The sequence below is a fragment of the Trichechus manatus genome, unplaced genomic scaffold, assembly GCF_000243295.1.
Source record: "Trichechus manatus latirostris isolate Lorelei unplaced genomic scaffold, TriManLat1.0 scaffold00053, whole genome shotgun sequence".
Classification (NCBI taxonomy): domain Eukaryota; kingdom Metazoa; phylum Chordata; class Mammalia; order Sirenia; family Trichechidae; genus Trichechus; species Trichechus manatus.
The window spans coordinates 13,351,582-13,362,677 of NW_004443989.1; the positions used below are offsets into that span (position 1 = coordinate 13,351,582).

Sequence of the window (11,096 nt, forward strand, 5' to 3'; positions counted from 1 at the left end):
GAATACATAAGACTGGTCATGATGCTTCAGAAGAAGTCAAGGTGAGGATTAACGGTGCAGTGCAGATGGGAAAGTGAGCAAGTTTGTGATGTACTTTGGAACATGAGCTGACAAGGAGTGCTGGTGGATTGCTGAAGAAAATAGGACACAGGGTTATACCATCTTGTTGCCTCCAAGTGTGAGCACAAAATCATTTTCCCACTTGGTGCCCCTGCCCCCAGGGAGTGGTGAAGTGGAGGACTCATTCACACTATTTCATCATAACAGGGCGGGTCTGTGTTTAACTCCCACTGTGCCACCCTAACACCAGGGGAGGGGAAAGCAGAAGAAACCACCTTTTCTGGCTCCATGTTGCTCCACGTTGTTGATGCTAAGTGAGGGTAGATGCTCAGAAGCCCAGCAACCCCCCTGACACATAGAAGAAAAGAGATTGTGGACATGCCTTTCAACTAGATCTGTTTTGCACTGTCACTTTCAAAATCATTACTGCTGATGGGTGTGGAGGTTCAGCTTCACAGAGTTCCTCAGTGACCACGGGGTGGGATAAATCTGGTGCATTTATTAGCCCTGACTTGTTCCTTTTTGTTCTGTGTTGATTTAGAAGACGGTACATTTTCAGCTTTACATACAACTTCTCTGACCCTGTGCTACTTAAAAAAAAATTGGATTCCCACCTGATTCACGTGGCAAAGTGACAGAAGATTAGCTGCCTGCTAAGTCATTTAAACACTATCTGTTCAGTAGAATCTAAGTATTGCTGGATAACCAGGAAGACAGGAAGACTGGATCTTTTTGTCTGTGTCTGTAGGCAGTTTCAGACTGCAGACTTCTGTGTGGGATAAACAGTAGTCAATTAGGAAAACCAGGGAACTTCCTGCCTTGTAGTTTCTTGGTTCCTTAGAGGGTTCTCCTTCTTTTTCCTTCTCCTCAGAGTCTTTCTATACTGGTTTATTGCATTATATGCAAAGTTTTTAGTTTCAACTGGGAATACGTAAGAGAAGTAAGGCTATTCATTCTTGGCTGAAACACAAGTCTGTCCTCAGAATACAGACAGAGGATTTTCCAACATTGCCTAGAATTTCTTCTTTCTTTCTTTTTTTTTAATTTGTTCAAAATATACACAACAAATCACGTGTGAATTTAACAATTTCTACATGTATAATTCAATGATGTCGATTACATCTTCAATGTTGTGGACCATTCTCACAATGTTTTTCTCAATTAATCCACCATCATTAACATAAACACAATGACCCCTAGGCAAAAACAACTTTCCCCTCCCTCCAGCCACTGTTGTTGTTGTTAGGTGCCATGGGATCGGTTCCTACTCAGAGCAGCCCTATGTACAACAGAAACACTGATAAGTTTTGGTTTTTATGTATTTGCTTCAGTGACATTGGTTATTGATAGTATGCTACCTCTTGAAATGGTTGAAAGTCATCCAATTCTTTTTGGTATGGTGACTGTGTATTTCTTCCATCTTCTTTTGATGACTCTGCATAGTTTAATATTTTCCCTGTAGAATCCTTCAATATTGCAGCTTGAGGCTTAAATTTTTTCTTCAGTTCTTTCAGCTCGAGAAACGCCAAGCGTGTTCTTCCCTTTTGGTTTTCTAACTTCAAGTCTTTGCCCATTTCATTATAATACTTTCCTTTGTCTTCTTAAGCTGCCCTTTGAAATCTTCTGTTTAGCTCTTTTACCTCACCATTCTTCCCCTTGCTTTAGTTATCTATGTTCAAGAGCAAGTCAGAGTCTTTTCTGACATCCATTTTGGTCTTTCTTTCCTGTCTTTTAAATGACCTCTTGCTCTTTGTATGATGTTCACTGGTCAATTTTTCAGAAGTAGACTGCCAGGTCCTTCCTCTGAGTTTTAATCTGGAAGCTCAGCTGAAACCTGTCCACCATGGTTGACCTTGTTGGTATTTTAAATACCGGTGGCATAGCTTCCAGCATCACAGCAACACACAAGCCACCACAATACCACAAACTGACAGATGCATGGGGCAGCATATGAGTAGCATATGAGAAGAACCCTTGGTACTGAAGGAAGAAGTCCAAGCTGCACAGAAAGCATTGGTGAAAAGCAAGGCTACAGGAATTGATGGAATACCAATAGAGATGTTCCATCAAAATGATGCAGCATTGGAAGTGCTCACTCATCTATGCCAAGAAATTTGGAAGACAGCTACCTGGCCAACGGACTGGAAGAGATCCATATTTGTACCCATTCCAAAGAAAGGTGATCCAACAGAAAGGGAATGGAACGATATCACTAATATCACACACAGCTAAAATTCAGCTGAAGATCAAAGTAGGTGTAGCAGTACATCGATAGGGAACTGCCAGAAATTCAAGCCAGGATCAGAAAAGGACACGAACAAGGGATGTCATTGCTGATGTCATGTGGATCTTGGCTGAAAGCAGAGAATACCTGAAAGATGTTTACCTGTGTTTTATTGTTATTATTAAGATAATAATATAATAAATACTTTATATACATATATGCATATACTTATATACATACATATGTACATACACACATAAACCAGAAAAACCAAACTTGTTGCAGAAGTGTTGATTTTGATTCACAGTGACCCTATAGGACAGAATAGACTGTCCCATAGGCTTTCCAAGGTTGTAATCTTTTTGGAAGCAGATTGCCACAAGGTTCGAACCTCTGGCCTCTTTGTTAGCAGATAAGTGCTTAACCCTGCTTAATCAGGGCTTTCTCTCTCCTTTCTAAATATTAGCAGCCTAGCTTTCAACCACTGGGCCACCAGGGCTCCAAATACACATATTGTTATTGTTCTGATGGTGGTGTGCTGACCAATCAATTAACAAAAATCAGGACCTTGACTGGCCTTGACCTGGAGTAATGACGGACAGTTTTGGGGTTTATTTATCAGACCATTAAGATAGGATCATTATAATCTGGAGGAAAAGCCCTCCTAAAGAAATTACTGTGGTCTGATGAGTGTTATTTCTAAAAAGACTTCTGATATGGTTTTATTTCCTTGACCTAAAACTGAGGTTTTACTTTTGTAAGCAAGAAGTATTTCCAACTAGCTCCATTCATAAGGATTAAAACTGATGCCAAATATTTTGTTTTAAAAGTTTTAATTCTAAACCCAAATCAACAGATGTAATATTCAAGATATAGTCTACATACTACTATAGGAATTTTTTCATATTTAAAATAAGTCACTCTCAAGATAAAATTACCTGCTTTGCTCATGGTAAGTTATGTATTTCATCAATAAAAATCCTATTTATGTCAGAATTTAATCAAATTCTGATTGAATTAAAGAGAGGCAGGTTATCAATAGGTGGAAACAGGAATTCTCTTTTAAAAGCTCCTTGTCTGTGGACCTCATTCCAGAACTGACTGCTAGTGGAAGATGCTGGATGCCAGAGTACAACCTGCTGGAAGAGCAAAGTAGTCATGGCTGAAGAATTTAAAAAAGCAAGCATGTGTCGTATTTGCTGGGATTATCTTGAAAAGTTCGTGTACCTGAAATGTGGATATGCCTGCTGCTTTCACTGCTTCAATTCACTGCACATGCAGCCTTGTGGGGAGGGTTTATTGTGTCCCTTCTGCCATATCGTTACTCAGAAGAAAGACGTCAGACAGAATTTCCAGCTGCATGAGCTGATTTCCGATATCAAGGAACTGGAGCCCCAGCTGAGAGCTATTCCATGTGTAGACCCAAGAATGCTGAAGTTCTAAGTGGATATGACCTTAGATGTTGACACAGCCAACAATAACCTCATACTTTCTGACGATCTGGGGAGATTTCAGTGTGACTATTTCAAACAGAATCTGGAAGACTGTGCTGAGAGATTCAACTCGATGTGTGCCCTTGGCTCCCTCAGTTCACCTCTGGCTGCCGTTACTGGAATGTGGACGTGTGAACAACCCCAGAAGGGGATCAGGGCATTTGTCAAGAATCAATTAATCTGCAAGTGGAGATTCATCTGCCTTCAGAACATGGCTTCAGGACTGTGTGTGTGAGAGATGGAGAGATGATCGCAGCCAGCACTGTGCCTTTGATAAACCTCTATGTGAACCCTGGCTTACGCCAGGTGGAGATTTTCCAGGATATGGATATGTGAAACGTTTTCTTTTTCTTTTTTTTTTGACATTAGCAATGAATCCCGTATCTTTACATTCACCAAAATACCTACTGCAGAGCCACTTCACCCATTTTTTTGCTCCTGAAAATCTAGTTAGTGATGACACTCAAGGTTTCCTGAGTATTTGCCCTGTAAAGAATCCGAGCACTGAAAGTTCGCCGGTTTATCCTGAGCAAGGCAATTAACCTTCGCCCACAAAAACACTTTTCTGTTTGATACACACATAGTACAAATTTATAGCAGGAAAATATGAAATATTTCATAAATCATGAACATAAATTAAGCAGATTATTTAAGAAAAATCCTTTAACATAGTAAGTATTTTTGTAGTTTTCTTTGGGCTTTATGTTTACATTTTCATTCTATAAATATATCCTGAAATTTCAGATCAATTTGTAAATGTTTTCCTTCTTATTTTCTGTAATATCAGTGTAATGTATTATGGCGGTTATAAACTAAATAAACCTTTGGATGTTATCCCTTATTATAGATTGAATTGTGCCTCCTGAAAATTCGTGACAACTTGGCTTGGCCATGATTCCCATGTAGTTGTGCACGATTTTGTGATCTATGTGATTATTCTATGTGTTGTAAATCCTAACCTCTATGATGTTAACTAGACAGGATTAGAGGCAGTTATTTTAATGAGGTAGGACTCAATTTACAGTAGTAAGTTGTATATAAGTCAATCTCTTTCGAGATACGAAAGAGAGAATCGAGCAGAGAGCAGTGGGACATCATGACTCCAAGAAAGAAATGCTGGAGAGTGGAGAAAGGCCTTTGGACCAGGAATCCCTGTGCTGAGAAGGTCCTAGACCAGGGGAAATTGATGACAAGGATGTTTCCCCAGAACTGACAGAAAATGAAAGTGTTCCCAAGAAGCCGATGCCTTGAATTTGAGCTTCTAGCCTCCTAGACTGTGAGAGAATAAATTTGTTTGTTAAAGCCATTGACTTGTGGTATTTCTGTTATAGGAGTGCTAGACAACTAAGACACCCCACAAAAAAAAAAAAAAAAGAATCTTCAGATGTGAAAATCTTTGAATATTGGAAAAAAGACACATCCTATTCACCATTGTTGAAGATATTCTGTCTACACTTATAAGGACTGCTTGTCAGTACTCAAGTGTAATGTCTGGAAGAAACCTAGACCCCTGTGGTCCCGATGGCCAGGAGGCTCTTTGGCTCCTGGTAGCCTTCCCACCTTACGCTTTCTCTACTGTCTTGGTCAAACGTGAATATCCTGGCCAGCATCTGCTCTTTTCCTTCCTCTTCCATTTGATTTCCACCTCTGATGGTCACTGTTGCTGTTTCCTGATGTTCCTACAAGTTGCCAGCAGAGACCCAGGCTCCTTGTGATGAAAGGTGTGGTGCCTTCTGACCTGGCTGTGCTCCCAGGAGGGCTCGGTTCCTCCAGGTCCCATTTGATTACACCTGGGAACCTGAGGCCAGTCTCCTGGATCACCTGACCTGTGGATTCAGTGTGGTTAAGACTGAACTGCTGTGGCTTGGGCGGCGCCCGTTGTGACTTGCTTACTGTCACCATAGAGACCACTTCTGGAAACCTTGGCTGGGACTTCAGAGGGAGCCAGGCAAGTGACATGGCAGACGGAGCCTGAGAGCCCAGTCAGGGATTCCTAACAGCATAGTAGCCTAACTTCTGAACTCAGCAGCCAACTCTCAACTAAAAAAAAAAAAAAAAAAAATAAAGAAAACAACCAAACCCACTGCAGTGTTGTTGATTCCAACTCATACCAGGAAAAAACCAAACCTGTTGCCCTCCAGTAGATTCTGACACATAGCAACCCTATAAGAGAGAGTAGAACGGGGCCACAGAGTTTCCAAGGAGTGTCTGGTAGGTTCAAACAATGGACCTTTCAGTTAGCTGCCATAACACTTAACCACTATGCCACCAGGTTTTCCAACGTGTAGCGACCCTACAACTGCTCCATAGGGTGTACAAGGAATGGCTGGTGTAATTGAACTGTCGACTTTTTGGTTAGCAATAGAAATCTCAACCACTGAGCCACCAGAACTCCACCTCGCGCACAGGCCTCTCAAATTCAGCACTCTTGGGGTGATAGTGCAGAAGGAAACCCGAATTACAACAACGAAGAGTGGTGACGCGCTGCTAGGTTGCCAAACTTCGCACCTCCTTCCTCCTGGCATTAGGAAGGTGGGTGAGCAATTCTCACTCAACTGCTCCAGTCTTTCTGTCCTGTGTGGGACATTGTCTGATTCTACCAGTCAGATGTAAGAGTCGCAATATGCGGGTGGGAGCGCAGTCTGGAGGTGAAACTAGGAAGGGCCTTCGCTAAGTGTCATAGGGGCAGGAAGTAGGAGGACACCCTTCTAGATGGTCTCCAGGGGTAGATTCAGTATGAGAACAGAGGAGGGGGGTTGAAGGTACTTTTCTGACGTGTCCAGGATATCCACCTTGATTCGTCTTGGGGAGGGAGGAAAGACCAGGAAGACATAGGGTTCCCCATCCATCCAGCTCAGCCTGAGTTGATCTCCCCTTTGACTCCTCGTCATACATACAAGGGCAGATTGTCAGTACTCTTGTGCCCAGTGTCACATGTCTGGGAAGAAGCCTGGACCCTACGACCTTGGTAGCCAAGACCTGGCACTGTCCCCACCCACATCCCCGTCTACTACCTCGGTCTCACATGAATGTCTGGGTGAGTCCATTCCCGCTTTACCTCCCTTCTTCCAATGATTCTTTTTCAACTAGTATCTGCTTGTGGTACCTGCTTTTTTTTCTTTTTTTACTGGAAATGTTAAAGAACAAATTAACACCTTAGATGATTAGATCATTGTGATTGTATTAGATTAACTAGATTAGGTAAATGTGATTAGATTAATTCCATTGAATTTGGTTGGATTGATTGCATTATATTGAATGCATTACAGTACGCGGGATCACAGCTAAAGATTTTATTAGATCATTTGAGAAAGGATTACATTTATTGAATTAATTGAACGTTATTGGATTGGATGGGTTGTATTAAAGAGCAAGTGCAATCACGTGACATTGAAACAACATAAAAGCCTATGCCTCTGTTCTTCCGTTTTCAACAAATGATGCAGCCCTGGAAGTGCTCACTCATCTATGCCAAGAAATTTGGAAGATAGCTGCCTGCCAACTGACTGGAAGGGTACATATTTATGCCTATTCCCAAGAAAGGCGATCCAACTGAATATGGAAATTATTGAACAATATCATTAATGTCACAAGCAAGTAAAGTTTTGCTAAAGATCATTCAAAAATGGCTACCTCAGTATGTCAACAGGAAACTGCTAAAAATTAAGGCCGGATTCAGAAGAGGATGTGGAACAAGGGATATCATTGTTGATGTCAGATGGATCCTGGCTGAAAGCAGAGAATACAAGAAAGATGTTTACCTGTGTTTTATTGACTATGCAAAGGCATTGGATTGTGTGCATTATAACAAATTATGGATAACATTGTGAAGAATGGGAATTCCATAACACTTAATTGTGCTCATGAGGAACCTGTATACAGATCAAGAGGCAGTTGTTCAGACAGAACAAGGGGACACTGTGTGGTTTAATGTCAGGAAAGGTGTGCATCAGGTTTCCATCCTCTCACCATACCTATTCAATCTGTATGCTGAGCTAATAATCTGAGAAGCTGGACTATATGAAAAAGAAAGGGGCATCAGGATTGGAAGAAGACTCATTAACAACCTGCAATATGCAGATGACACAATCGTGCTTGCTGAAAATGAAGAAGACTTGAAGCACTTACTGGTGAAGATCAAAGACCGCAGCCTTCAGTATAGATTACACCTCAACATATGGAAAACAAAAATCCTCACAACTGGACCAATAAGCAACATCACGATAAACAGAGAAAAGATTGAAGTTGTCAAGGATTTCATTTTATTGGGATCCACAATTGACACCCTTGGCAGCAGCAGTCAGGAAATCAAAAGATGCATTGCAGTGGGCAAATCTGCTGCAAAAGACCTCTTTAAAGTGTTGAAAAGCAAGGACATCACCTTGAAGACTAAGGTGCCCCTGACCCAAGCCATGGTATTTTCAACCACATCATATGCATGTGGAAGATTGAAGAAGAATTGACACCTTTGAATTGTGGTGTAGGCGAAGAGTATTGAATATACTATGGACTGACAAAGACAACCCTGTCTTGGAAGAAGTACAACCAGAATGCTCCTTAGAAAGAAGGATGACGAGACTATGTCTTACATACTTTGGGCATGTTGTCAGGAATGATAAGTCCCTTGAGAAGGGCATCATGCTTGGTAAAGTACAGGGTCAGCAAAAAAGAGGAAGACCCTCAGTGAGATGGACTGACACACTGGCTGCAAGAATCGCTCAAGCATAACAACGGTTGTGAGCATGGCACAGGACTGGGCACTGTTTTGTTCTAGGGTGTATAGGGTCGTTATGAGTCGGAACCGACATGATGGCACCTAACAACAACAATTGTTGTTCTTACTCATTCAAGTCTGGCCTTGTCTCCCAGTTTGTGACCTCTTTTCCTGGCTAATTAGTTCATTCAGAGGCTTTTTTTTAAAATTTAATTTAACTTAATTTTATTGTACTTTAAGTGAAAGTTTACAATTCAACTTAGTCTCTCATACAAAAATTTATACATACATTGTTATGTGACCCTCGTTGCTCTCGCTATACTGCGACAACATACTCCTCCTTTCCACCCCTGATTTCCTATGTCCATTCAACCAGCTCCTGATGCTCTCTGCCTTCTCATCTCACCTCCAGACAGGAGCTTCCAATTTAGTCTCATGTATCTCCTTGAGCTAAGCTCACACTTCACGAGTATCATTTTATGTCCCATAATCCAGTCTAATCTTTGAAGAGTTGGCCTCGAGAATAATTTTAGTGCTGGGTTGACAGAGATTCTGGGGGGCCATGTTTTCATCCCACTTTTATCCTGCTCCATCAGGGATTCTCTATTGCGTTCCCTGTCAGGGCAGTCATTGGTGGTAGCTGGCACCATCTAGTTTTCTGGTCTCAGGCTGTTGCAGTCTCTGGTTTATGTGGCCCTTCCTGTCTCTTGGGTTAATGCTTTCCTTGTGACCTGGTGTTCTTCATTCTCCTTTACTCCAGGTGGGTGGGGACCAATTGGTGCATCTTAGATGGTCACTTGCTAGCTCTTAAGACCTCAGAAGCCACTCACCAAAGTAGGATGTAGAACATTTTCTTAATCAATCTAGGTCAATCCTAGATGTCCCCTGAAAGCATGGTCCCCAGATCCCTGGCCCTGCTACTCTGTCCCCCGAAGTGTCTGGTTGTATTCAGGAAACTTCTTAGCTTTGGTTTTGTCCAGTTGTGCTGACTTCTCCTGCAGTGTGTGATGTCCTTCCCTTCACCCAAGATAATTCTTATCTACTATCTAGTTGGTGAATGACCCTCTCCCACCCTCCTCACCATCGTAACCATCAAAGAATGTTTTCTTCTGTGTTTAAACCTATTCTTGAGTTCTTATAATGGTGGTCTTATACAATATTTGTCCTTCTGTGACTGCCTAAATTCACACAGCATAATGACTTTCATGTTATGAGATGTTTCACAGCTTCATCATTGTTCTTTATCATTGCGTAGTATTCCATTGTGTGGGTATACCATAATCTGTTTATCCATTCGTCCGTTGGTGGGCACCTAGCTTGTTTCCATCTTTTTGTTATTGTGAACAGTGCTGCAATGAACATGGGTGTGCATATATCTATTCTTGTGATGGCTCTTATTTCTTTAGGATATTTTCCAAGGAGCGGGATTGCTGGATTGTATGGTACTTCTATTTCTAGATTTTTAAGGAAGCACCAAATTGATTTCCAAAGTGGTTGTACCATTTTACATTCCCACCAACAGTGTATAAGTGTTCCGGTCTCTCCACAACCTCTCCAGCTTTTATTATTTTGTGTTTTTTTGGATTAAGGCTAGCCTTGTTGGGGTGAGATAGCATGTCATTGCAATTTTGATTTGCATTTCTCTAATGGCTAACCATTGTGAGCATTTCCTCGTGTGTCTATTAGCCACCTGAACGTCTTCTTTGATGAATTGCCTGTTCATATCCTTTGCCCGTTTTTTAATTGCGTTATTTGTCTTTTTGTTGTTGAAGTTTTGCAGTATCTTTCAAATTTTAGAGATTAGATGTTGATCGGATTTGTCGTGGCCAAATTTTTTTTCCCAGTCTGTAGGTTGTCTTTTTACTCTTTTGGTGAAGTCTTTTGATGAGCATAAGTGTTTGATTTTTAGGCACTCCCAGTTAACCAGTTTCTTTTCTGATGTTTGTGCATTGTTACTTACATTTCATATTCTGTTTATGCAGTGTATTAGGGCTCTTAGCGTAGTCCCTATTTTTTCTTCCATGATCTTTATCATTTTCGATTTTATATTTAGGTCTTTGATCCATTTTGAGTTAGCTTTTGGGCATGGTGTGAGGTACGAATCTTGTTTCATTTTTTTGCATACAAATATCCAGTTATGCCAGCACGATTTGTTAAAGAGACTATCTTTTCCCCAATTAACAGACTTTGAGTCTTTGTCAAATATCAGCTGCTCATAGGTAGATGAATTTACGTCTGGATTCTCAATTCTGTTCCATTGGTCTATGTATCTGTTGTTGTACCAGAACCAGGCTGTTTTGACTACCGTGACAGTATACTAGTTTCTAAAATCAGGTAGCGTGAGGCCTTCCACTTTACCTTTTACTTGAGTAATGCTTTGCTTATCCAGGACCTCTTCTGTTTTCAAATGAAGTTGGTGATTCGTTTCTCCATCTCATTATAAAATGCCTTTGGAATTTGGATCGGAATTGCTTTGTATCTGTAGGTTGCTTTGGGTAGAACTGACGTTTTCACAAAGTTGAGTCTTCTTATTCATGAGCAGCATATCACTTTCTAGATAGTAGACACTTGTAAATCTACTTTTCCAATTATGGAGGTCTCTTTT

General features: G+C 41.0%; 1 pseudogene; it reads left to right on the forward strand.

The window, feature by feature from the left end:
* Positions 1 to 3,391: 3,391 nt before the first annotated feature.
* LOC111820838 (ret finger protein-like 4A-like protein 1) lies at positions 3,392 to 4,319 on the forward strand (annotated as a pseudogene).
* The last annotated feature ends 6,777 nt before the right edge of the window (positions 4,320 to 11,096 follow it).